The following is a 27826-nucleotide window of genomic DNA, read 5'->3' on the forward strand; positions in this document are numbered from 1 at the left end:
ATATTCCATACTCAATGTCACAATCAAAATTTCCATACAAGGTCATTATGACTAAAAGTGAGTCCCACACCCAAGGCCTATTTAGAGTCAAAATCCACAACGGGCCTCAAAATTAGACCGGAAGCCTCGAAAAGCAAACGAAGGGTCGTTCTAGACTAAACTAGATATTTCAAAGTTAACTACGCTGTCAGAATTTTCATCCGAGCGTGTGTTCAAAGAATATTGACCAAAGTCAACCATGAGCCAAATTTCAAAAGCAAAAGCACCAAATGGCCCTAAACTCATACTGATTGCCTAAGTACTCATGTCGTCAATGCTACCAGCCTAAGTTTTCCATTTTGGAGTTGATGGAACTGTCAGAATTCTATTTTGAAGTCATTTTCCTAAAGTTATGACTGAAGTCAACTTTTCAAGTTATAAAAGCTCCAAAATAGGGAAACGGGTCTAAAACCCAGATGAACGACTAGGAGACCGAGCTACCGGTGCCAGCAAGTCAAAATGGACCTGAGATCTCTATAGGAATGCTCTAAACGGTGAAACGGAAGAAGTATTAGCAGAATAACCTAGAGGATCATTACAAAACTCTACTTTTTTCAGGCTAATAGGGAACGAGCACCAGCCTTAGCTATAGGAAATATTTCCTTTTCATTTAGTAGTTCCAGAGTTTTTCTCTTGAATAATATTCTTTATGTTCCATCTATAAGAAGAAATTTGTTATCCGTTTCAAAAATAATGGATGCTAGTTATTATATTTATTTTGTAAATAATTGTGCTATTATTAAATACAATAATCATTTTATCTATAATGCTCCTAAAATATATGATATGTTTGTATTTGAAGTCTTCCATAATACGCTACAACAAACCAAGTTAAATAACATTGATATTACTTATAAAAGAAAAAATATTTTTGAATTGAGTCTAACTTCTATATGGCACTGACGTCCATGTCATATCAATATAAATAGGATTTCAGGGTTGGTTTCTTATAGACCTCTGAGTTCATTGAATGTGGAGGCACTACCAACCTATGAATCCTATTTAGAAGGAAAAATGACAAAGAGTCATTTTCCTTCTAAAGGAAATTGATAGCATCGATGGAAGTTCAACAATATTTAAAGAACCTTTGGAGTTTCCAAAAGGCCCTTTGACAAGATCCCAAATAAGAAAATTTCAAGACAATCTTGATGGGCTAGAATTAGCAATTAAAAAGTGTTTTATTGGGGAAGAAGAGCTAAAGCCCAAGGAAAATGAATTATCCAAATGCTACAACTATTTGGTGGACCAAATTCTAGTCCAAAAGGATGAATATTAGGGCCCAATTTTATGCAAACTAGACCCAAATTAAAGTCCAAGATGAGAGGAAATATTGTCCAAATAAGACCATAAATAAAGAGAAAATTTCAGCACTTATTTAGTCTTTTAACTAGTTTCTAGAACTAGCATTTAATGTCATTTTTCTTCTATGTTGACTTTATGGTACCTATGTGTGTGGGCAGCCTTCTTGGACTTTAGGAGGTGTCATTTTTTCTTATATTTTGACATTATAAGTCATATATGTGGGCAGCCCACTAAGACTTTAGGAGGTGTCATATTTTTCTTCTATTTTGACATTATGTGTCATGTGTGTGGGCAGCCATCTAGGACTCTAGAAAATGCCATTTTTTATTATTTTTTATTCTTGAACAACCCCTTCTTACTTCTATATAAAGGGGAGCTTTGTTACTTTAAAATGGCAGATTTTGAAGAATAATATATTTCTTTTAACCTTTGTGGCAAATTGCTTTTGAATTTATCTTTCAACCAAACTAGCTCATAGTTCAAGGTAGTAAGATAATATCTTGTTTGATATCTTTGGTTTCTTCTTGGTATTCTTTAGAAGGCGGTTAATACTCTTACTAATTGTTGTCTAAGATTACTCACGAAGCGGTCAAGATCTGATTCTAAAACTTGATTAGTTTTTCAGGTAAATGCATTTGATTCAATTATTAACCAATTTGTTGTTACTTGGATCATGGCAAACCCATATCTTTTAATTCTTGTTTAGTTTCTTTAATTAGTTTTTGATTTTGCTTTCGCACTTATTTTAGTTAATATTCTACTTTCTTTCAAATTTCCATTCTTAGTGTTATCAGAAATAGAGTTGGTAATAAGTTAGAATTTCATTCTGATTTGAGTAGGCCTATGAACATACAAGAAAGATGTGGTTTTGAGTATTTTTTGACCTTCATAGATGATTACTCAAAATATCGTTATATTTATTTGTTGCGCCGTAAATCTGAATTCTTTGAAAAATTCAAAGAATTTAAGAGAGAAATGGAAAAGCGACATGATAAAAATATCTAGACATTATGATTTAAACGTGGGAGTGAATACCTTTCTACCGAATTTATTAAGTACTTATCAGAAACAAGAATAATATCTCAATATTCTGCCCCGGGAACACTACAACAAAATGGTGTGGAAGAGAGAAGAAATAGAAATAGAACTATTTTGGAAATGGTTAGGTCAATGTTAAATTATTCAGATTTGCCTTTTAGTTTTTGGGGTATGCTTTAGAAACTGCAAATTACATTCTGAATTTGGTTCCTTCCAAATCTATTTCTTTAAACCTATTCTAATTGTGGAATGGGCATAAGCCTAGTCTAGACATATTCGAGTTCGGGGTTCTCTAGCACCTGTGCTAAAAAGAAAAAAGGATAAGTTGGAATCTAGGATAGAAATTTGCATTTTTACTGGATATCCAAAAAGGCATGAAAGGTGGCTTATATTTGTTGCCCTAAGGAACAGAAGATGATTGTCTCAACAAATTCTGAGCTTCTAGAACATGACTATTTAATTAACCATGTTCCTAGAAGTAAACTCGTGTTATAAAAACTAAGCAAAAGAATAACTAACAATGAAGCAGAACAAGTTTCAAAAACAGTTATTGATATACCATTGGGTCCACGTTGTGAAAGAAATGTCAATAGGCAAGAGGTTGCCCATGAGGTTGCAAAAGAGCAAACTCAAGACATCCCGCTATCTTCAACGTCTATTTCACATAAACCAACTTTCAATATAGAACTAAATCTCATGAATCTCAATTCTTTACCTTTCTAGAGAATCTCCGGTCCTAATAACGTGATTCACCTCACAATGGAATGGCTTTGCTGACAGAGACTGTAATTTTTTAAGTTTCAATAATCAGAATTAGTCAAGCTAAAAAAAAGAGCAGAACTCCCAATCTCAAATGAAAATTCTAAAAAAGCAACTATCAAGAATGTCAACTTTAAGAATATGGACAAATTGAAGATGCCATCAGTGTATTCAAAATAGCCGGGTTGTATTAAAAAGGGTCGGGTTTATTCATTTATGGATCAAATCCTTTGAGTTGGGTCAAAAATTTATATGGACCAATACTTTAAAGCCATGTGTTGAATTCAAAAACTCATTTATTCCATATCATAATTCTGTTAAAGAAGAGTATTTTTAATCCTAAAAATAATCTTAAAAGTATTTTGATCTAATAGATGGAAGAAGGACATTTTTTAATCATGTTTGATACGTTAAGAGCATTTTTAGCCCTTTTCTGTTTAAAGTATGTTGGTAAAAGTCATGGCTTTAGAAATTCCGCTTCTCTATTAATACTTGAGTTCTCAGATTTATTCTCAAAACTTTAAATGCTTAGCCATAGTGAAGTATAGCAGCTAAATTTTGACTCTTTGTGTGTTGGTATGTTAGTTGAAATTCCTGCTGAAGTGTTTGATTATTCTAGTTTGTTTAAGTTGACATTTGGTAGTGTTATTATATATTGTTTAGTTCATCGTGTTATTATTAGAGTCATGTTAATTTTTATCTTTTCTTTCTTTTACATGAATACTCATATTCGAGTCCAATTGGATTCTTCATTTCCTTGCATTCGATCTTACTTCGAGTAAACCTCCTCTACTCGAAAAGGGAAGCTAATGTTTGAATTGAGAGTCCAGATTATAGTAAGGCAAAAAAATGAGCAGTTTTGGAAAAATAATGGTCCAGAGTCCATAAGCAGCAGCAATAGATTATAGCAATTTCATCCCTCAAATAATCGAATTCGGGTTGAAAAAGTCGCAGTTGTCTGTCTTAATGTTATATTTGTTTTCCTTATTGTTATTGTGGTTGCTAACACTTTTACTGACTTAGATGAATCATTGTGGAGGTCTTAATGGCTCTTTCTTTTACAATTGTGTTATTCGTTTACGTAAAACCATCTCCAATTCAATATCAAATCCTATTTTGATGTAAAATTTGGTGTTTTTGAGCTTCAATCCAACATCAAATTTTGCACTATTTTAGTGTATGAATAGTATCACACGAAATTTGGTGTGACACTTTTCATCACACCAAATCACTTTTTAAATATTTTAATATTATTCTATAATATAAAACTTTTAATTTAACATTATACAAATTGTATTTTTTTGATTAAATCTTTTGTATACTTAATTATTTTTTATATAATATTTTTATAATATTAACTTTGAATTTAAACGCTAGCTTTTATGAATTAATTTTCTTATATATGACTTTTTTTAAAATAAAATTTATGTTAATTCTACTATAAAATATAATTTGATATAACTATAACTAACTTTCACAAAAATAAAAAAATACAAACATAATAAATTATTACATAAATAATACTACGTACTTTAAATAATAATATAAATGAAATAAAAATAAAAATATAATATTATATAGAGAAAAGAATATAAAGATAATATTCTTTTTTAGTGTAAAATTTAGTTTAGTGGGTTGGAGTTGATTTATACTAAAATAGTGTTGATATTATTTTAGTGTAAAATTTGGTGTTATGAGTTGGAGATGCCTTCATTTCTCAAAATTCACTTTAAGTTAGGCAAAGTTAAGCTTATAGAATAACTTAAAAATCATTCACGTTCTTTCATAGTTATTGCAAAATTTTAAATCTACATATATGAGTTTGACCTAACCATTTAGTTCAAAATTTTGACTCAAATAAATTATTAAGTTAGAAATGTTTTTGACACTTTAACATTTGAATTATTTCATTACTTGAAATAATATAAATGTAGAAGTATCAAAAGAACTCTTATTTTCAAACAGGATTTTTCACAAGAAACTCAAGTTTGTTTTAAAAACTAGTCAAGCATTTTTTATTTGTCGGTTAATTGTGTGTTAGTGAATTCTTTAAGGTGCGTAAAATCTTCCTTAGAGGATTGCTTGAACCCTTACCCAACTCTGAGTTATTTAAAGGTTTTTCAATTACCTTTTTAACAATTTTCTTAATTTTTCTAAAATTAAACTATGGCTTCTAATATTGTTTTCTTAAATAAATAATAAATTTAAATTTTCGCCGAGTTATGAAAGGTTTTAAAACTTTGTTTCCAAGTCATATTGTAACCATCTACCGTCACTAATAATCAAACATATTTATAGACCAGTAGATCAATATAAAAAAGCATATGCCCTATCCTATGAATTTTAACTTACACAGGTATTCATTCACTTGAAAGTCCCTTTGAAAGCTGGAGAGAAAGGTTCAAAAAAAAATTGTTCAGAAAAATCAATCTAGATGAATTTGATCTAACAACTTGATTACTTAGTTGATCAATAAGCTGACTAGGGCTAATGGGGAGAAGGAGATGACAGTTAGAAATTGCATTTCTAAGGGGTGAAAATGATAAATTGAAGGCTGGAATGCTTGAAGAGCAAAGGGATACAATAACAAGACTTAACAAAATCCTAACCAATCTTTCACTTTCCACATTCTTAAACAAGAAACTTGTTCTACTTGTGTTTGACCTAGTTTATATTTCTTTTTAACACTCTGTTTGAGATATTGACTTGTTTTCTTTATGATTTGTAGTTTTGGTTGATAAAAGAGAGTTTTTATAACTATTTTATTAGTTACACATCTATATGTTAATTTGTCTTGATGTATGATGCCATGGTAATTATAATTGATCTTTATAACACTTTTTTTATGAAAATATGTTATTGGACTAACTACTTTACTTTCGATGATTTCAAAAGGAAATAGATAGCATGATAACAAACTAAGTATATGATATTAATAATATTAAAATTTATTGATAGAGCACTGTTGGGATATATATACTATTAACCATGGAATATATATTATTAATCATGAGTTTGGATATAGTATTTATTATAGAACAATTGTTTATTCAATTTTAATAAAAGCTTTAATAGATCATATATTCGTTTATGTGTCCATTTACTTATATAGTAGATGATTTAGTGTATAGAGTTTTAGCTTGTACACAAAGAATTAAATCATCGGTTCTTATAAGTACAAAGTATTTTTGTTCACAATCTAAGATGGAAATTGGATAAGTCATCGGTATGATTGTAGCACAAGATTATATATAATTTATCTTGATTATGGGGGTGGTCTACTTCCAACTTCTTGTGCTAGTGTATTTTGTATGTATTGAACGAGACCGAGTAGAGATAGTTATTTTAGATTGACTGACAAAAACATATTTTCTAAGCTGTTAAATGTACTTATATTCTTAATCTTGAAATAACTATTATGATCTGTATATATTAATTATTGTTTTGATTTATTAAAAGGTGAGATTCTGAAATGGGTCAATATACCTAGTAGATTGAATGATAATAATATATATTGGTGAAATAATAAGTTAGTTGATGGAATCCATTTCTCGATATGGGGGTGGTCTACTTCCAACTTCTTGTGCTAGTGTATTTTGTATGTATTGAACGAGACCGAGTAGAGATAGTTATTTTAGATTGACTGACAAAAACATATTTTCTAAGCTGTTAAATGTACTTATATTCTTAATCTTGAAATAACTATTATGATCTGTATATATTAATTATTGTTTTGATTTATTAAAAGGTGAGATTCCGAAATGGGTCAATATACCTAGTAGATTGAATGATAATAATATATATTGGTGAAATAATAAGTTAGTTGATGGAATCCATTTCTCGATATAGAGATTGATGATATTCCTTTTTGAGAAGCTTATAAGTTTTCATCGTGTCAAACCTTGCAAGTGGATTTATGAATCCGACACATGAAATAAGTTAAGCAATGCTCTAAAGGAAATTAATCTTTAATTTAAATTCGTCAGTAATTTAATTTATTGATTAGTATATGTAATCTTAACATGGAGAATTACATAAGTGTTTAATAGTGAGTTTTGAAATATAAATGGTGGAGTACAGTTACGAATTTCTAGTGGAATGATTTATAATTTGTTATGGTAAAAATAATTCAAATTAATTATTTTGAATTATTTCCATAATAAGGAGCCTCAGTAATTAATTTTGTGGTCCTTACAGTGCTCATATTTAACTAGAACTCAAAATTCTATTTTCTTCTTCTTTTTGGGCTGGAAAAACGTCTCTATAAATAGGGGTTCTCCTAACCTAAAAAAAGATAGATGTAGGGTTTTCTATGTGATACTTGCCCACCCAAGTATTGAAAGAGTTCGGCTGTGAACTTGGGATCACTATAGAAGACCGCAGAACTGCAGTCTAACTGGGGATTTGCTTGAAGGTATTTGCTCACGCTTCAAGAGGTATTTATCGAATTAAATTTCAAAAAGTTTATTTGTTCTAGCATGCTTGTATGTGTTCTAGCATAAACATATGTGTTATCTATTATTCATGTAAGCAGCATGATTCTAATATGCTTCCGTTGTGCATATAGTTTTCCAACAATAACCTGATTCTTGGGCTACTTATACTTGAGATATTTGTTGAAAGAACCAGGTCCCTATGTTGCAAAGTTATGATTAAACATGATTAGGTTATCATAACATAGACACCTATATTGGGATGCGACGAGTGAATGGTCAGAACCTAAATTGACTTGGGTAAGAGAAAACATCTTACTAAGTTCATGATGTTGATCAACGCTGGTTCTTAGGGGAAATATTGCACATGAGTGCACCTGTGATTACGATGATTTTGTTATAGAATTGTCATATAAAAAGGAGAATTTGTTGAACCGTGAGCTATGATCATGTCACCAGGACGTTATAAGTTCAAGCCACGAAAATAATCTCTTGCTGAAATGCAAGGTACTTGGTCTGGCCATTTCCCAAATACTACATGTATCGTGAGCTTAGGTCACATGACTAACCTATAATATTGTATTAAAATGAGCTTAAATGGAGCAATATGAACAATAAGGATTCATATAGCTGACCAATCTTTCTAGGGTTTTAGGCTAGTACTTTGCATGGAAATCAAAGTAAATATGAAATTGCGAACTAAACTGCTGCAAATCCAATCACCACTCTTCCAACCAGGAAGAACACTTGAATCGTATCCATAACAGTCTGGTGTCATCATTCTTGCCCCAATACCATAATAATCACTTTTTACGGAACTACATCGATAGCAACTTTTTCCGCTTGCATAGTTGTGAGAACCATAGTTCATAGCACTGCAATACCAGTCTCCAGCAAGAACATCTGTTCTGTTTAGTCCATACATAGCAACGTCAGCCGATGTTGCATATGGAGCATAATGCTCCATATAAAGTGTTGATAATTAACAAATATCAATCTCCTTAAAGGAATGAAATTCCACACTTGAATGTTAAATTACTAAAATACCCAACTAAAAATACTTTTAACTTAAATGTTAAATTACTATAATACCCCTAACTAAAAAGACTCAATTTAGATATATTCTCTCTCTCTTTCTGAATGTCCTTTAATAATTTTAATATCCTACTTATAAAAATTTTAAAAAATGGCTCCCAAACCAACCATTATGCTTCTTCATTAATAGTCACAACTCACAAGTATTCATTCATTAACATGCGCAACATTACTAACCTTCAGTGTAATAATTATGACAAGGAGATCGATCTCATTCTTAGATTGGTATTCTTTTCAGTGTCGTTCATGGTACTTTGTTAATTGCACAAGGGACTTTGCCAGCGACTAGAACTAAGTGTGTTTCTGAAGAACTTTGCAACAACATTGTCATTTTGGCTGATTACTTCACCATTTGAGAACACCCTTCATCACAAGGAGAACACGACACATGGTCAGTTTTCCTTCACAACAACTATTTACACTAGCATTATTTGGCACTTTTTATGAAGCAGAGAAAGTTTTCACTATGTGATATTAGTGGATCTTATGTTTTACTGTATAACGAAGGAAAAGGTTTCATGCCCTTAAATTTAAGTGTACAAAAAAATTACTATCATGAAATCATCTAAAAGACTTCGTTCTAATCACGTCATCTTTTGGCCAACTATTATAAATATATGGAACTATGAACAAATTGGAGTTTCTACATATGGATATAATGATCACCAGGCATATGACTATATCACGAGTCATAAACTTATATCGTATATCATTCTACTCCCTGAGTCTCAATTCGTGTGGCATCATTTTTTTATTTTTTTTTCTTTAAAAAAATCACATTCCCATAAATGGAAACTATTCATCTTTTAAAATTCTTATTTTACTTTTCATGAAAAGATTTACCGTCACACAAATATTTATGATTTATTTCTGTTACAAATTTCAAAGATCTTTTTTTCTCATAAATTTTGTATTAAATCAAATGGTACCACATAAATTGAGACGCAAGGAGTATCTTCTTTTTTTCTTCCATATTTCATGTTCACTTTTGATTTCAGATCCATTTAGACTTGCATCTTCACACTGCTCCCCATCTAACATAAAATGGTTGGTTTGACTGAGTAATAAGGATGACATAGTGATGATCTATAAAAACTATTTAAATAGATGGTTGATGAGAGTGACTCCAAATTTCAAGTTTTATGCCTCAATATGTAGATAAACTTTTCGCAAAATCATTTTCTAATGTATCATTTATTTATTGATTAGGATGTTATGCTTAATGACTGGAATCCTTATAATTTTTTTTTTTTACCATATTCTCACATTAATAAATATGTGTTATCACTTGTAGTTGTGCTAACCATAATTTGTCCTTTGTGTGGTAATTAAATGTGTTTATGATTTAGTTTCATCGGGTTTTGAATAATTAGATTAAAATCAAAAGTAATTTTATTAATTTGTATTTAAGCTATTAAAATCAATTCAAATATTATATAAAGTTGTCGATTCTATTATCGATTTTGGTCGATTTTGCTGAATTTTTAAATTTTTATTTATTTATCTATACTAAATAAAGAGTTTTACCAATAGTTAGTAATATAATAAAAACCATAATTTTCTAACGAACAATCTAATGTATAACGAGTGATGCTATGTTTCTATTCCTGTTCTATTTGCTAGAATAAGGTTATAATAGTCAAACAAGGCTTCTATCATGCAAGAACTAAGAATACTTCCCAAAAAAAGTACACTCTCTGTCCCATTTTATTTGGTATCATTTGACTTTGTATGATAAGACTTTTGAAACTTGTGGTCTAAAATAATCTTTAGATAATTGTATGGTTGTAAATCATTTTATTTTATTATACTTAAAAGAGAAATTTTAAAGTTAAAATATCTTTAATTATAGTAAGATGACATTCTTTTTGAAGTATATCAAAAAGGAAAGGGTGTTACACAAATGAAACGGAGGAAGTACAAAAAAGCCTTTGCATAAGTACTATAGTAAGATGACTTTAAATGAATATCTACACATTTGACAAGCTAACTCAACAAACAAGTGATCCAAGGAAAGGAAGTATACATGTTGCTTTTGTTGTCTTTCTCAATTATCACCAATATATGTGTTGAGCTCCTTTTTGATACTAAAGATTTATAAAATGATAGGCTGACACTCTCATTACCTTATTAATTGTAATATATATTATATTCGCCATTATAAATTGTAAAAACAAAGGAGAAAGAAAGTATCGATTTTGTAGATATTATAACATTTGATAAGAGGACTTGCTATGACGTTCTCATCTGTATGGATTCTATGTCTACATATGATTTAATATTAATATTTTGAAAAAATTAAATCCATCTAAATAATGACATATAATATGGAGTTGAAATCCAATAAGAAAAAAATGTGCAAAGCTTGACAAATTTAGAGACCAAAATTCTTAGAATAAATTTCGAAGATCTTAGAAACTAAATTTTCATGAATGAAATATTTGAGCAAACTGTATAATGTGCATTTTTGTTGATCGAATTCCCGAAGAGACAAAAGAACATACACTATATTATCATCTATACAGAATATTAATTGAATGTGTTTCATTACATGGTTACATCTCATAAAAATAATAAAAATATGTACTTAAATAAATTTTGAATGTTCGTCTTCATGGGTTTGGAAAACATCAAATCATTTTGACCCCAAAAAATAAATCGTTGCTTGATGATTCACATAGATCATTCACAAAAAATTGTATTTTATTATTTCATGTGTTAGTATTTATTCAAAGCTTTATTATTTATAAGGACCCATTATACACGTGCAACGCACGTGACGAAAAACTAGTAAACAAATATAAAATATGAACTAATGCTTCAAATAAGGACTGCTTATGTTGAGTTGGATTACAGAAGTATATTGCGGGAAGTGAAGGAACCAAGTCTCTTGCAGTAAACTGAAGAAAACTATTGATCAGACGCAAAGCAAATTTCAAGTTCATGAAAGATTACAAAAAAGTATATGAAAAAGTTCTTGAGAAATTGTAATTATGGCTAATTTGTCACGATCTTAACTATCCCCTAGGAGTGACATGATGAATAGAATTCTGAAAGATCCTAAACAAATCACTTGACATATGCATGACACTAAGATAATAAACATAATCAAATAAATTAAAAAGCAAAATATAAGTCTCAAATGATAATCTCATACGATATCAAACCAAAGTACAAAGACTTCATAAGTGGAATCATACTATGTCTGACCACAAGTCTCTACTAATCATAGGTGTGGCTAGGATAAGCCCTAGCTCACAAAATGGTCTAAAAACTTAAATGACTAAAAGAACATAAAGAAATCATCATGTGGCCATGCCCTCGAACCATGAGCACTCACCAAAAGCTAAGCAACACTGATCAATCCACTAGCCATGGCCGAATGGAGGAATGTCCGAACCTACATTATAAAATAATATAGGCACAAGAGATGTATGCGCTAGTACTATGGAATATACTGAGTATGGAGAACATGCATGAATGAGATATAATAACATGATAAATCGAAAAATATAAAAATGCATTGACCAAGCCAAAACATAATATAATCTTATCAAAATGTTGTTTAAAACAAATACATGATCAATACAATATTCGTAAAAGAATCACAGTCATAACATATGAGAGAGATATCGCTAATTGACATAAATCATGTGAGTTATAACATGGAGTCATAACATGGAGTCTAGTGTCTTACTTCCGCACTGAAAAGAGATTATCCTACTTGCCAAGGTAAGGACCATGATCATAAGCTTAGGTGGATTCACTAGCTAGTTTTGTCCAATCGGGATATTCTATGGGCATGTAGTTCTAGGACTTGAGTAATCGGCACTACTCCAACTCGGTTCTAGGTAAACTCCCAACGGAATAACATACATAAATATATCATTGTTTTTGAAATGATAGGAATCTAGTAATACCAAGTTCATCATAACATACTTAAAAATCATAAGATAGCTCCTTTCAAGATATTCATGATCATAACATAACCAAATCATAATAGACACTTAACCGAAAGCATCTAGATCAAGATAATCTTTTCTTAATAAGATCACACTTCAATTGAAAATGGCTAAATCATAATAATTTTTTATAAAGAGAATACTTATATCGGAAGCAACCTTGTTTCATAAAAATAAAATCATAATGAATGAATAAATTTCAAAATTTAATTTTAAAATCAACAGTATTCATATAGCATAGGTTCATTAAAAAATCTTTTGAAAACATCTAATTGTGATGAAATCATGAATACTAAGATCAATGACCTCATCGTATCCTTTTTTTAAAATCCAACCGTACTAGTTACTAAACTCGAAACCATAAAAGAGCTTATCACCATATTCGATCCGGATATCAGTAAAATACTTTTTAAAATCTTATCCAACAGTTTTTTTACTCAGATGAATGAAACGTAACACTATCATCATATCCAAAGAAAAACAGATGGAACCACGTGTCTCTGAATCTAATTCTCCACTTTCTTTGAAGATAAATTTTTGGCCCTTGCAATCAGTAAATATCCTTTTTCTCGCCTCCTTCTAAAGTCTAAAATACATTCCACTAATTCTTTCCAAATTTATGACTCTATATCATTTCAATTCCATTCAAGCAGTGTCTCAGCACATCCTACAACTTTTCATATGACCATGCTACTTACCAAATAGTAGCAAACCACAACTTGAGATACAAACAAGTTGTTATTACCATACAGAATCCATTTAACCAAAAATTCTTATTATATTGTTGCATCCTAATCATAATCCATCACGAACTCTTATCATCATTATGCTCGGTATCCATTACCTTCATCTCAAAGTCAACCTTATCACTGACATGACACCTTAAATCTAGTTATACCAACCAAATCTAAAGGACTCTAATTTTATGTACACTTTCTTACTAAATTTTTTGATTGTCTTCACACAAGTATACTCGTTGGGACTTACTTTATGTCACGACCCAACTCCGAAGGCCGTGACTGGGGTCTGACCTGGACCTCTATTTACCTAACTATCAAATATAAGGACTATACACCAGAACTCCCACGGGTGAAAACATATGTGCATACATATAGCCTCTTCCATTTACATCATGTCATGAAAGGGCATGCAAGCCGACAAGGCTTCCTTAACATAATAACATTTGCAATATGTTGTATAGGCACAACTAAAACAAACTTGTAAACAACCCACGTACATATGTCTACAGACCTCTAAGAATATCAACGGTAATATATGGCGGGATAGGGCCCCCGCTGTATCTGTGAACAAATAAATATATACATTGAGGGTTAGTACCGAGACTAGACTTCGGCATAATGGAGCGCTTCTGAACTGCTGAGTGAAACTCCTATGCTGGCAGATCCCCAAAGTGTGTATCTGTACCTGCGGGCATGAACGCAGCCCTTCGAGAAAGGGGGGTCAGTATGACATATGTACTGAGTATATAAGCATAGACATCATAAGGAAATTACAATTGACATAGGGATGCAGGGAACAAGTATAATAATTAATAAATCACTGTAGATGCATCTTGTAAAACGACGTTATGTATCTCAGTGTCATATTTCGTACCCGGCCCGTTGTGGAACTCGATGTTACAAATGTATCATTATGTCATCATATGCGTATATATACCATATCCGGACCATTATGGGACCCGGTTAGTAATCATGTCATCTTACCATCGTATACATATATCATACCCATCCCTTTATGGGACTCAGTCATACCCGACCCTTTATGGGACTCGGTCATACCCGACCCTTTATGGGAATCAGTCATATCTGGTCCTTTATGGGACTCAATCATACCTGACCCTTTATGGAACTCAGTGAATGCTTATATTATCTTATATCGTACCCGACCCTTTATGGGACTCGGTAGAAGATATATTAACCATATGCACGAGCAGAGCAATGAGTAACCATATGCATTTTAGATCATATTTGAGACTCGATGGAATACTCAAAATGTGCTATCATTCAAAAACTAAGACAAGAGTCATATCAAGTACCTTTTGATTGCCACTATGGATTAGGTCAAAATTGAACTTTTGGAATTATATTCCCGTATCAAGTCATCATCAAATATCTTTTGGGAATCAAGAAGTTGTCTATCCTAGTGGCTTTAACAAGATGAACTTCCTTGGAATCATATACACTTCATCTATTTGTTTCATAAAGATCATCTCAAAAAGAAAGGAAGATTAGCTTTACATACTTACTACTTCCCAATGTATAGAAAAACTTGAGAAGCAATAGCTCAATTATTGTAAGAGTTCCAACATTAGAGGATGAGTAAGAAACACTTAGGAATGGAGTTACCTCTGAGATTGTATCATCTTTTATGTACATCTAAGACATGCCAAACGAAGAGAAATAATAAGCTTCACATACCTCTTACGGATTATTCTTAACCACGTTCGCCCCGTCGTCTCTTGTACCTATTTAACATGAAAGTAATACTAAGGTTAATAACCTTTTTATTTCCATTTTCCAACTCCACAACCAAGTATTCATAGGAATCATTTTCTTATCCACTTCCCTCGACTAGTTTATTACTAGTTCCAAAGTTATCAAAAATCAGACAGCATCTCCCCTATAACTTTCCCTATCCAACTGCTAATCTTAGCAGCCATATTACCAACAACAACGAAAATCTATATATACAATCAAATCTCCTCAACATTACTCAATACAACTCCAAACAACTAGCTCAAAACTATGATACCAACATAGAGTTTTTAACCTTTATTTTATAAAACCTTTAACAATACGAAACGGAGGATCATGTAGCTGCAACCAGTAGTACCCACACTCCATTTAGAACACTTTCCATCACTGCAACACACAATCAACCAAGTTGCAGCCGCAGCACCACAATCACAACACACTACTCGACTCCGATTTAACTATAACGACTTTAATTTAGTTTATTTCTAACGTCAAGCATCTTTATGCAATTTTTCTACTTCAAACATTATTTAAGATATGTAATATACCTCATAACCATATCATAAACTCTAATTTGAAAGAGAAAAACTTACCTTTCCTGAAACTTGCCAAAACTCGCCTCGAAAGTTCTTTTAGCGCGGGTAAAACTTCGTGGTTGTTTGTTAACCTTTGGTTTCTGATCTAAACCATGAGTTTACATTAATAACACCTTCATACCATCATGTTATAACCTAGATAATTAATTTACAGAACAAAATTGGAAAACTTACCTTTTTCTCCCCTTGGCCGCCACTATTTTCTCTCTAGTTCTAGGGTTTCTTCTCTTCTTTTTTTCTCTTGAATTTTCTAGAGAAGTATCGAACTAATGAGTCATAAGACACATATATATATATAGGCTACTTTAGGGGATGACACATGTCAACCCTTAAGTGGTGACACATGTCAAGCCCTCATTAGGCCAACACACTACCTCCTCCAACCATGAGCTGCCACGTGGCCTGTGGGGGCCCACCCCTTGCTCTAGGTGCTGCCATGTGGCACTCTCCTATGCTGCCATGTGTCATCTTCTTTTTTCCCTCATGGGTTCATAATCTCATCTTACTTTACGAACCTATGTAATCCTTGCTACGTAATCTTGGTATGTACTCAAGTAGCTTAAGTATGTAAGATTTCCAAGTTGGTAGCTTAAGTAAGTAAGTCGAGTCCTACGACTCATTATTTGGTCTCCAACTTTTTTTAGATTCTTACGACCCTGTTCCCAATCTTCTCTATTATAGGGTATCTCATTCTCCTTTCCTTAGAGTTATTTAATGACATCATGGATTATCCGGATCATATGGTGACTTCTAAGAAGCTTAATAGCCTTTCAAGAAACTTAAGAGCTTAAGAAGCTTACGTAACTTAGGAACCTTCCAAGGTATAAAAGTACGGGGTATAACAATTTACCTATAAGCTTGTCATTCTGATATCAATCCACTCCATTGGAGTTTTTGATGAAATCACAAGTCCCCGTTAAAAATCCTTGAGATACAATTTACAATCGAAATATACTAATCGTACCAACGATCCACCACTAAAATCTACTGTATAATCAATGTTTAACCCAAGCGTCCGTAGTAATAAACTAGTTGGATTTTACAAATATAATGCAATATCAAATCTCATTATACGAGCATGTGATACAACTGATAGCTCCTTAAGTAATTAAAACTTGAGAATCGACGTATACATTTTCAAATACCACTAGTACCACATCGTGAAAGTCTGATAGATCCACTATTAGAAAACATCATACCCACCGAAAAGATTATACCCAGATAGTATACACCTTCCTACCCATTACGTAACTGCCATACATTATCAAAGTATTTCAGTCTCCAGTTAAAAGCAATATGCACTCCATAACTCTAACCATAGACATCATTATTTTTGTTGTGGTTATATCATGACCCTCTTTGATATACAGTCAATCCATGAAATCGCAATATAGATTCTTACCTCAATTGGCACAACATCATTCTCATCATTTCCTAAGAAACCCAAATATTTTATGACAACATTACTAATGGTAATTTCAAAAGTTACAGTGTTCATTATCTAGTTGTTCCTTTAATCATTCCACTTACAATTGTCGAACCACTCCAACTATTGTATGTACCACACAAGTACTGCTTTTGTTGCTGTGTAACTATACCAAAAAAAATAACATTCATGAAGTCCATCAAACCATTGTTCAAACTCATCATTCAAATATTCTCAAAGTGCATTGTTGATCCATCACCTTACTCAACTTCTTCGACTCGCTGACATTTGAAATCTGACTACGCATTCTTTCTATAAATCTATCATTTCCACTTTAGTACCAACTCTAATAGCCAAGACATAACTGAAACCTACTACTCACATGAAGAATCACACATGAGTTATCACTATAAGTGAGAGAATAGAGTGAATCAATAGGAATTTGATCGGATCAAGAACATATGATAGAGAATCAAGAAGTGAAAATCTTTCCTAATAGCCTTCATATCCTCCCAAAGATAAGTACAAATATCTCTGTACCGATCCCTGAGACTCTACTTACATTTGGATTATACGTATATGAGACCTATGAATCTGGGGATCTAATACCATTTTGTCATGACCTAAAATTAAACGCGATGGTACTCGCCTTATCCCACTAAGACAAGTCATCCCAAAATCAAAAATATTTTGATAAAAATATGGACGTAAATAAAAATGCAGATAGCAAAGTAAAGTTAATTAAACCCCCAAAATATGGTTTTCATGTGCACAAGCCTCTAGTATATTACAATAGATTTGTAAGAAAAATACAAGTCTCAAATGACATTGCCTCTAAAGTAGAACAAGATCATAAATATGAAAAAGAGGGCTGCTAAGATGAGAAACAACTACCTCACAAATCTCCATAGGAAGCCTCAAACAAGAAGAGAAGAGAGAGAGTATCACAAAGATCCGGGCTCGTAACCTACACAAATGTAGAAGCAAGGGGCCAATATCAAATAACACGATACTCAACAAGTGAACTCCGAAACACAAAGTCAAGTAATATAAAGTATGGGTACTCCTACCACTCCAACCTAACCTCCAGAACTACTACCTGTATAAAACTATCCCAACCTAATAGTTCATAATTTACATGGCATATAACTCAATAACAACACTCCAATAGTCACCGATCAACAACACACGAAATAAAATTCATCAATCACAAATTTCATAAAAGGCACTCACAAGTTTACAAGTGATAGAGATATGTAATACAATGATATGCAATTTCAAGTATAGTGATGCCTGCCTAACCTAGCCATACGATGCACCCGGTATCTTTCAGTCGGAGACTCATAGAGCACATCTCTGTCCATGCATCTACCACGACTTGTGGCACATACCTCACATATCTTATATTATCTACCATGACGTGTGGCGTCCCTCAAATATTATATATTGTCTACCATGATGTATGATGTGTCCCTTGAATATCATATAGTATCTACTATGATGTGTGGCACATCCCTCAAAATAGTACATCCTTTTTGATTTCTTATTCTTCCTTAGTTCACATAACACTTGTAACAACCTTGTATCAGAAACAATGCAAATAGGCATGTTCATACAAATAATGAGTAGATGACCATTTTTATAACAATGCACAATTCACAAAAACACAATCATGATATTAGATCAATAATGAATCAATAGAACTTCCAAACCATTCTCAACACATCACACATCAACATATAAGCAAATTGCCTTTTATTACCTTTTCTCATTAGTAGGATTATTCAATATGAATAAGTCAAACCATCACCAAGTCCCATTGCTTCCCAATACAAACAATAAGGAAATATATGATTTTATACACTTAACAAGGATCGCAAAATCTACTTGCCTTAAATAATCGAACAATCACTTTAAAAATTGAGCCTTTTATAAGGCATTTAAATAATTAAAATCTATTCAAATACATAATCAGTAAGAATCTGAAAGTTGAAAAGCCAGAAAAATGGAGTTTGTGGAAGTTTCCCAAAAAAATCTCAATTTTTGGTACCAGGTGGTCCTTCACGGAGCCCACCACGGGCCGTTCTGGGCACTACGAGCCATGGAGTGGCCTCATGGTGGGGACATAGAACAGGAGAAGAAAACAAGAAGGTACCATGGATTGGTTCACGACCTGTGGACATCATCATAAACATGGTCCATGGGAATTCCAACGTCCAAAGCACTTCAAGGTCATCCCCACGGAGCTCTCCATAACCCATGGAGCTCTTCATGGGCCATGATGAGGCTCGTGGAGGGTGAAACCCTCAGGGTCTTTTTACCTTTAGGTTCATGAGACCCTTCATGGACTATAAAGGGATACACAGTCCGTGAAGAACATTTCATGCAGGATCCCAAATCTAGTTAAGTTAAGGGTATTTTGGTCCTTTCCATATGGCCTCATTAATGAATATGGAGGGTTTTGGGGGGTTTATTCTATTCTATTCACCACCCTAATTCCTCTTAACCCTCTCATTCTCATCGTAACTCTTAAAACCCAAAATCTTCTATCTAAAGTTTTCTCTCAAGAGTCTTCTTCTTCCTTAAGAAATTCAAAGAGAATTCAAGTCAGGTCTCTAGTAAAGAGCAATTTAGGGCTTCTAAAACTCAAGGTATATGTGAATTCATTCATGGGACCTTTCACCCATGGAATCACAATGTTCTTCTCAAATTCTCTTTGAATTCTTTTTCTAAAATCCTTAGTTTCATGAGATCACTTTGGATCTTCTTAATTATGATTTATCCTATGATTATTGATAAAATTATGCATAATTTACATCATATTGCATGATTTTAATTACCCACGCTATATGCTATTTTCAAGTATGTTTTTAAGGATTTAAGATCATGAACTATGAAGGATTTCAATGAATGTTTTATGAATGATTATCAAGTCCTGTGAATGGCTCATGAAAAGTAATGAATGATGATGAACTATGATGTTCCAATGATACTTTAAGAAAAGTTAAAGGTTGTGATGAGTTTTTCCTCACACACTCATGATGAAGATGATAAACGAGCTACTCTTATATTTATTTTATAATGATGGATTGGTATCTATTATAACCTTTCCTAATGATGTTAATGACTATATTTTCATGAAGTTCTATTGGGCTAATGACTAAGCATCAAGAGGACTTTAGGGTGGGGTTCGGTTTGGTAGCCATTGTAGCTACCTAAGAAAATCCTAGTAACAACCTTTAGTCCCTAACTATGTTACCCGCGTAGGTTTAAATTGCTAATTTGGTGTAGCTAATGGATCCACATATAGCACAAAGTTAGAGGAAGTACAATCACAGAGTCTACCTTGACAAAGTAGCCTCCCCCTTCTCGATATGAAGCACATCAGATTCCATGTTATAACTTTTATGGTATTACATGTTGGTTAAAGGTCCTATCCCACATCAAGGTATATGAAAAATATATAAAGTTCTCATCATGATGTTTTGATGATTTGACTCGATGATTATGATGTTTCATGGTTTTCATTATTTTACTCATATTTTAAGATATTGGTCATACATTACATGATTCATATTGATTATGTTCTATATTCATTGTTTATGCATACTTCTCACATACTTAGTGCATTCCATGTACTAGCACATACTTTTGCCTACATTATATTATAGTGTAGGGTCGAACGATCATTAGGTACCTCCCACTCATGGCTAGAGTTAAGCTTTAATTTTCTATAGTTAGTGAGTCCTCATGCTTGAAGGACAAGGCTTTTATCTTTTCATTGTTCTTATGAATTTTTTCATGGGTGAGCTAGGAGCTTGTCTTACTCCCCCATCTAGTTAGTAGAGACATGTTAGATGCTATGAGTTATACTGACCCTCCAGGTCATTTTCTTTATTCTCTGATCTTTTCATTAGTTAGAGCTTTCCTACAGTGACCCCAAGTCATTTATGACTTGCTGGCATTGACAATTCGATCACTTGGTCATTTATTTGAGTTTTATGCCCGTTTCCCTGTTCTAGAGCTTTTATAACTTGAAAAGTTGACTTTGGTCATACTTTCAGTAAACGACATCATAATGAAATTTTAATGATTCCTCAGTTTTAAAATGGCCAAATAGGCCAGTAGCATGGCTGAAACGAGTATCAAGGCAATTGATATAAGTTTGAGACCATTTGACGCTTTTGCCTTCGAAATTTGGCCTATGATTGACTTTGGTCAACATTCTTGGAAAACATGATCGGATTGAAATTTCATCAGTATGGTTAGCTCTAAAATATCGAGTTTGGTCTAAAATGACCCTTCATTCACTTTTTGAGGCTTCCAATCTAATTTCGAGGCCTGTTGTGGAATTAGGCTCAAATTGATTCCTGGGTGTAGGATCCACTTTCAGTCATAAAAACCTCATATAGAAATTTTGACTAAGCCATTGAGTCTAGAACATTAAATTTGGTGGGGTAGCATATCTCATTTGTGTGCACAGAATTATAAGCGAATTTTGAGAACCCCATCAGGGATTTTGAACTTGCCAAATTAGCTGATGCAATAATTTTCTGGTGTAGGGGTATTTTACCCTTCGTGTTTGTAGGCATAGAGTCGCGTTCGCGAAGGCCCTTGCCGTATTTATAGGGTTTAAGGGAGTAATCCTCCGTGTTCATGGGCTACGGGCTGCATTCGTGGACCTTTGGTCGCTTTCACGATGGTCAATTTTGCTGACCTCTGCATTCGCGGGCCACTTTGGGCCGCGTTCGCGAAGGCCAATGGTGACTTTTCACTTTGATAAAAAGACCTCACATTTTCAGCTTTGTTCCATAATTCAAAGGGATTTATGTCATTCATTCCTAGCTCAAATTAGGCGATTTAAGAGTCTAACTTCAAGAGATTTTTGTGAGGAATCTGTTGGTGATCAGAATCTTGAGGGAAGGTTTTCGTGGGAGGTAAGATCTCAAATTTATCTGCCGTTCTTCTTATTTTCGAGCAAGATTTCCTATGAAGTTTTAAATTTGATTTTACGGTCATTTTAACTTTGTTTTTAATGATTTCTTGGGCTATGTTGTGGGGGTTTTCTTAAGAAACATTGCGGTGTAATTAGTTTCGTCCATTGAATCATTATTTGAGGTAAATTTTGTCCTTACAGGACTGCTCTTTTTCTTGAATTCTTTATTAATGGTGTATATTATGCATGCGCTATTTTTCTTGATTTTGAGCATCAAAATATATTGTAATTTGGAACACAAGTTCATTAAGCTCAAATGCACTTTTTCACGAAGTTGTTTTTGGAATTCCCATTGTAGGTCCCATAATTCCATTTTAGATCCAATTTTGGGTACGTCTCTAAAAAATACAATTTTAGTGTCAAAATATTCGTATTGATGAGGTGATTAATATTTTTATAGCGTGGAGACATATGGAGTTTGGAGCGAAAAGCTACAGAATAGTGGACTTAGAGCGTGCGTGTTTGGCTTTGAGGTAGGCTATAGTGTCCCCCTTTTGATTGAACACTATTAGATATCATATAGGCTATAGTCTCCCCCTTTTGATTGAACACTATTAGATATCATGTAGTATATTTTACATATGAATTAGGTGAGTAATTGCCGATATTAGCATTTTCCTCATATGATTCCATTTTCTTGTTCCCGGATGAGCTTTAGGCTAGAATAGTCATGTGAAATCCTTAGATTAGGTTGTGGACCTTGGTTGTGGTGTTGACTTAGAAATATTATCCTATTTAAGATTGATATTGATGTCCTTAGGCTAGGTTTAATCCTTAGGTGCTTTATCAAGTGTTTATTCCCTCTTAGCTAGGCATAGCTTCCGATAGGACTTATTATGGATATGATACTATTTATGCTAGTGCCTGAGACCTCTGAGGCTCGTTGTTGTCATAGGTTTGTCATAGATATGCTCGTTGGGAGCTGAGGTGGCATATTTTGGGGTAAGGCATCAATCCTAGAGATATTTCTCCCCTTGCTGATTTTGAACCATGTCTAGATTATTCGCTTTTGTTTAGCGGTAGGCTTAGGATGCCTCTTTGTCTATTACCTTTTGATTGGGTCCGAGGTCGTGCTCAAGGAGTGACTGGATCCAGGTGATGTTACTGTTTGTATTGTGTGTTTCTTGTTTGGATGCTGGTAATGGCATGCCTGCATTAATTAAGCATATTCATTTATTTTGTGGTACGATCTTGGTATTTTATTGTTTTAACCACTATTTTTGAGAAATATTCCTTACACTTTTACTAATTTTAAACTGGTTTTAAAGGGAGGCATACCACCTGGGATATTGGATACTAGTTTTAAGATCTATGAGGCATCGAGGTTGGGCTTCTTTATACTTACAGCTTCAGAGGCATCGGGAATGTACTCAGTTTCATTGATTATCTAGCGCGGCATCACATTTTTAAATGTTAGATGCATTCGGGATGCCTTAGCCTGTACTTGATTATCCAACATGGTGTCTTCCTTTCTACATTGGCTTGGTTTCTCACTCTCCGGTACTACTACAGAGATTTTATATGTCTATATATGACCTGGTTTGGACCCAGGTAGTGTATATGGACTTTTTGTGTCCCTATGGGCCCCTTTGGCCAATGCACCACTAAACTAGATGAGAGAGCCGCATGGGTCCCACCTGGCAGGCCAGGGGCTGGGGTAGGTCTATACACTTGTTGTTGTTGATCTCTGAGAGCCATCGATGATGTCACTGGATTTTATTACAAACTTGCATTCATTAGCATCACCTATCACCAATATACTAATATGGTGTGGTCCCCTAATTTTATGGGGGCCGGGGGTATGTTTGTCATTATTTGCACCTTTTGAGAGTATATACGTCCAATCGGTTATTGTCTGATTATGCTTACTCTTATCTCTTTTTGTACTTGTAGTTGATACCTTTGGTTGTATTGGTAGTTGGTCTATGTGGTATTTGAGTTGGATGGTGGTTGGTCCTTCCTGCTAGGCTCAGTCAGAATAGTTCCTAGGATATTATGTGGTTAGAGTTGCCAGGTAGCACTGTATTTTTATTAGTAGACTCCTATGATGCATTTTTTCCTGTTAGTAGGTTGTTGGATTGAGTTTTAGGTGCATTCTTTGACTCTGCTCCTTTATGTATGTCTCAAGTTTCTTTGTCTTATTTCCTGTCATTATTGTGATAATTCCTGATTAGTTACTTATGCAGTATTTACATGATTATATGTTAATTATACTTTCTTTATCTATGGAGCTCAGTCGGCCTATGCCTACTGAGTACCATTCATTTGGTACTCATACTACACTTTTCCCCCTGTAGATCATAGTTTGGGTTATTGTGATTGATTTGGATTGGTGAGGAGTAGCTTCTGATTCAAAGATTTGGTGAGCTCCTAGCATTTGGAGTTGCTGATTTCCATCCATGCCAGAATAGAACTAGTCTTTACTTGCTTTTGAAGACTGCCTGTACTCATATTGTATTTGTAAAAGCCTTGTACTTTTGTTTTGGTTTAGATACTCGATCACTAACTACTGCTAGGTCTTGGGCTAGTTTCTTATATTTATTTCAGTTGTCCTCTTACTTCTCATTAGTACTTACTTCCCACTTTATTTATTAATCTTTCGCTTGATAGCCTATTGCCTTTGGTTTTGGGCTAAGGGTTGAGGGTTAGGCTTACTTGCTGGTGGGTATTAGCAGGTGCCATCACGGCCTGAGAAATTAGGTTATGAAAAGCTGGTATCAGAGCTCTAGGTTGACTTGCATCATTGGTAAGACGGAAATGCCTAGTAGAGTCCTGCGGATCGGTGCAGAGCTGTACATATCCTATTTTCAAGATAATAGAGAAGATATTCTTTAAGGCGTACGTAGATAGTGGTAACAAGCCTCTCCATCAACACAGTGGTGATAACATCCCACTTTAGGGTGAATATCAGTTTGGTAGGAGTCATCTTCCTTCTTGATCCATCAAGCCCACAATGATAGTACCTTAGGTCCTAAGGGGTTTTAAGGTAAGATATGGGTTTATAGCGGATAGGGTTTAGGTCAGACATCTTGGTGTGAGCATATTGGGCCTTCAGGTGTTGGAACTTATCTTATCTTATTTAGGTCCTTTCAACGGGATATCATTGGTGATGGTAGCTATGAGGCTGGTGAGAAATGCCACTTTGTTAAGGAATGTCTTAGGGCATTGGTGTAGTCGACTAGGGAAAGGGACACCTATGGAAGCCCGCTCAGTCAAGGTTGTCCTGGTGCGGGCTAGAGCTCAGCAGGATCAGATTCTCTCCCTTTCTATCACAGTCAGTTGATTATAGGGCATTTAGCATCAAGGTGTTTTCACTGCAATACACTTGACCAGTGGTCCCGAGAGTGCCCAAGGCAAGATTTGATATTTTAGACTCTTTATACTCACCAGCTAGAGTTGGTAGATTTTGTCATACTTGTGGAGAGCTTGGCCATTGATCTAGAAATTGTCCTCGATGTGAGACCCGTGCATAATTTGCTCAGCCAGGTCAGTATCATAGTTTTATGCCTTCTTCTATTAGAGGTATAGCTCAGAGGGTTGCTGGTGATGCTTCATTTGATAAGGCCAAGGTCGGTCACGATTCATTCCATGCTTCCCCAAGTCAGTCTAAGGCTGAGGATCAGTGATTTTCACATGATTTTCTTGTTTTGCTTTATATTGCTCATTTGGTGTAGTTTTTGATTTTTCATACCCATACATATCTACTTGGGTTGTTGGTTACCTTCTGACTGTTGTGGCTGCCCTATCTGGACCTAAGTGTGTGTGTTTTAGTTCCGTAATTGATTTCTTTTAGTAGTGGATCATTTTAGTTTTACTGTTATGCTGCAGTAGTTGTAGAGTTATACCTTGTGGATATTAAGATTAGTTGATTTCTCTGGTGGGCTTTGTTCAACTATTTTAGAGCTTCTGAGCTTAGTCCTTTCCCCTTTCTAGATTTCCCCATTAGTGTGCTTAGCTGGTGTGAGGTTGTTGTTAAGAAAAGGGTGTGTCAGTAGCTGGGGCCCTTGTGGTCCATTATAGATCTTGTGCATCGATTCCTTCTTTGTTCAATTTTCTATTATTAGTTTCTAAGGTTGCGATACTAAGGTTTGCCCTTCGTATTAGTTAGGTTATATCTTCATGGTATGTTTGATGGTTTAATTATTGGTTCAGCTGGTTATGTGATGCGTAGTCAAATGACTATATTTTAGTTAAGAAAATTTGAATGAATTGCCTCTGATTATTCTAAGTTTGGTGATGTTTTAACTTGAAGTGTCATCTAAAGAGAGTTCTATTGGGTTCATTGAAATGGTGTTTTTCTTATGCTTGTGACCAACCAATAATTAGCGAGACAGGATGATTGTGGAGCGAGGGCATTCATATTGATGAGCCGTGGTTCTTCAGAATTTCCTTGGTGTACTCTTGTGATTATTGGACTTTTAGGTGATTAGTCAAAATGTTCTGAAAATCTCAGTCATAGGGTTGTTCTACCTTACAACTAGGACTACCTTTAGTTTCGGTGATTTCGTGTTATGCCATGGTTCTACGGGTAAGGTACAGCAGATGTCTCGATTGTTCAAAGAGTCAGATTGTTTAATTGGGTTTTCTGTTGTGGTGTACTTTGACTAATTTAGACCCTTGCTTCCATAGGTGAATGTAATTTCTCAAATGACTCTCCTTAAGGATGGTGTCAAAGTAATTCGTGAAATCATCTCTTGGTTTCTTGTTCAGGGTGCGAGGTTCCTGTGTGTTCTTGTGGTGTTCCTTGAGGTAGAAGAGTGGTTTCTGGGCACCTTGTATCGGTGTTTCGAAAGTTCCTATGATAGGAGTAAGTCGGAGGAGCTGGATTTAGTGCAGTCTTGTCCTTTGCGGGGTAAACTGGTCTTTTGTAGTGTAGTGTTCATTTTCAGAAGGTGAGTTTTAGTTAGGTTTTTGGATTTTGAAGTTGATATTGGAATTTTGGGTTTTTCCCCTAGTCAGTTTCCTTGTTTTGGCTGTCATCCCTTGTGCGATACGATTCGGTAAGAAAGTTTCTAATGGTGTTTGTTGTATTTAGGATAATTAAGGACCGATAGAATGCCCTGGGTGGCTTGGAGAAAGGGATTTGGAAACATAAGGCAAGCATTTGGAATTTTTAGTGAGTTGTATCCAATATGGCCCTGTATTGCTGTAATTTCGGTTTAGTTTGGTCGACCCCAGTTGAAACCTGATGTTTTGGTCAAGTTTGGGCTAAGTGAGGGAGAGTTGTTGCCCATAAAGAGATTTGGAGGAGTTATGGGAGTTTGAATGGAATTTGAGGATTTTCCTCCCAGCCCGAGTTCTGTGATGCATTGTACAATTCGAGAGGGTGTCTGAGAGTCTGGAAGAGCATGCAGCCTGGTACCCTCATCCTTTCATGCCTCTAGGCTGGAACTATACTTTTATTTTTGCGGAGGAAAGTTCTTTTAGTAGTAGACGTTGTAATGACCCTCCAGGTCATTTTCTTCATTCTCCAATCTTTTCAATGTTTAAAGCTTTCTTGTAACGACCCCAAAGTTATTCATTAATACGGTTAGCTCTGAAATATCGAGTTTGGTCTAAAATGACCCTTCATTCATTTTTCGAGGCTTCTGATCTAATTTCGAGGCCTGTTGTGGAATTAGGTTCAAATTGTCACTTGGGTGTGGGCCCCTCTTTTTATCATAATAACTTCATACAAAACTTTCG

The sequence above is a fragment of the Solanum dulcamara genome, chromosome 1 (genome assembly GCF_947179165.1).
Source record: "Solanum dulcamara chromosome 1, daSolDulc1.2, whole genome shotgun sequence".
Classification (NCBI taxonomy): Eukaryota; Viridiplantae; Streptophyta; class Magnoliopsida; order Solanales; family Solanaceae; genus Solanum; species Solanum dulcamara.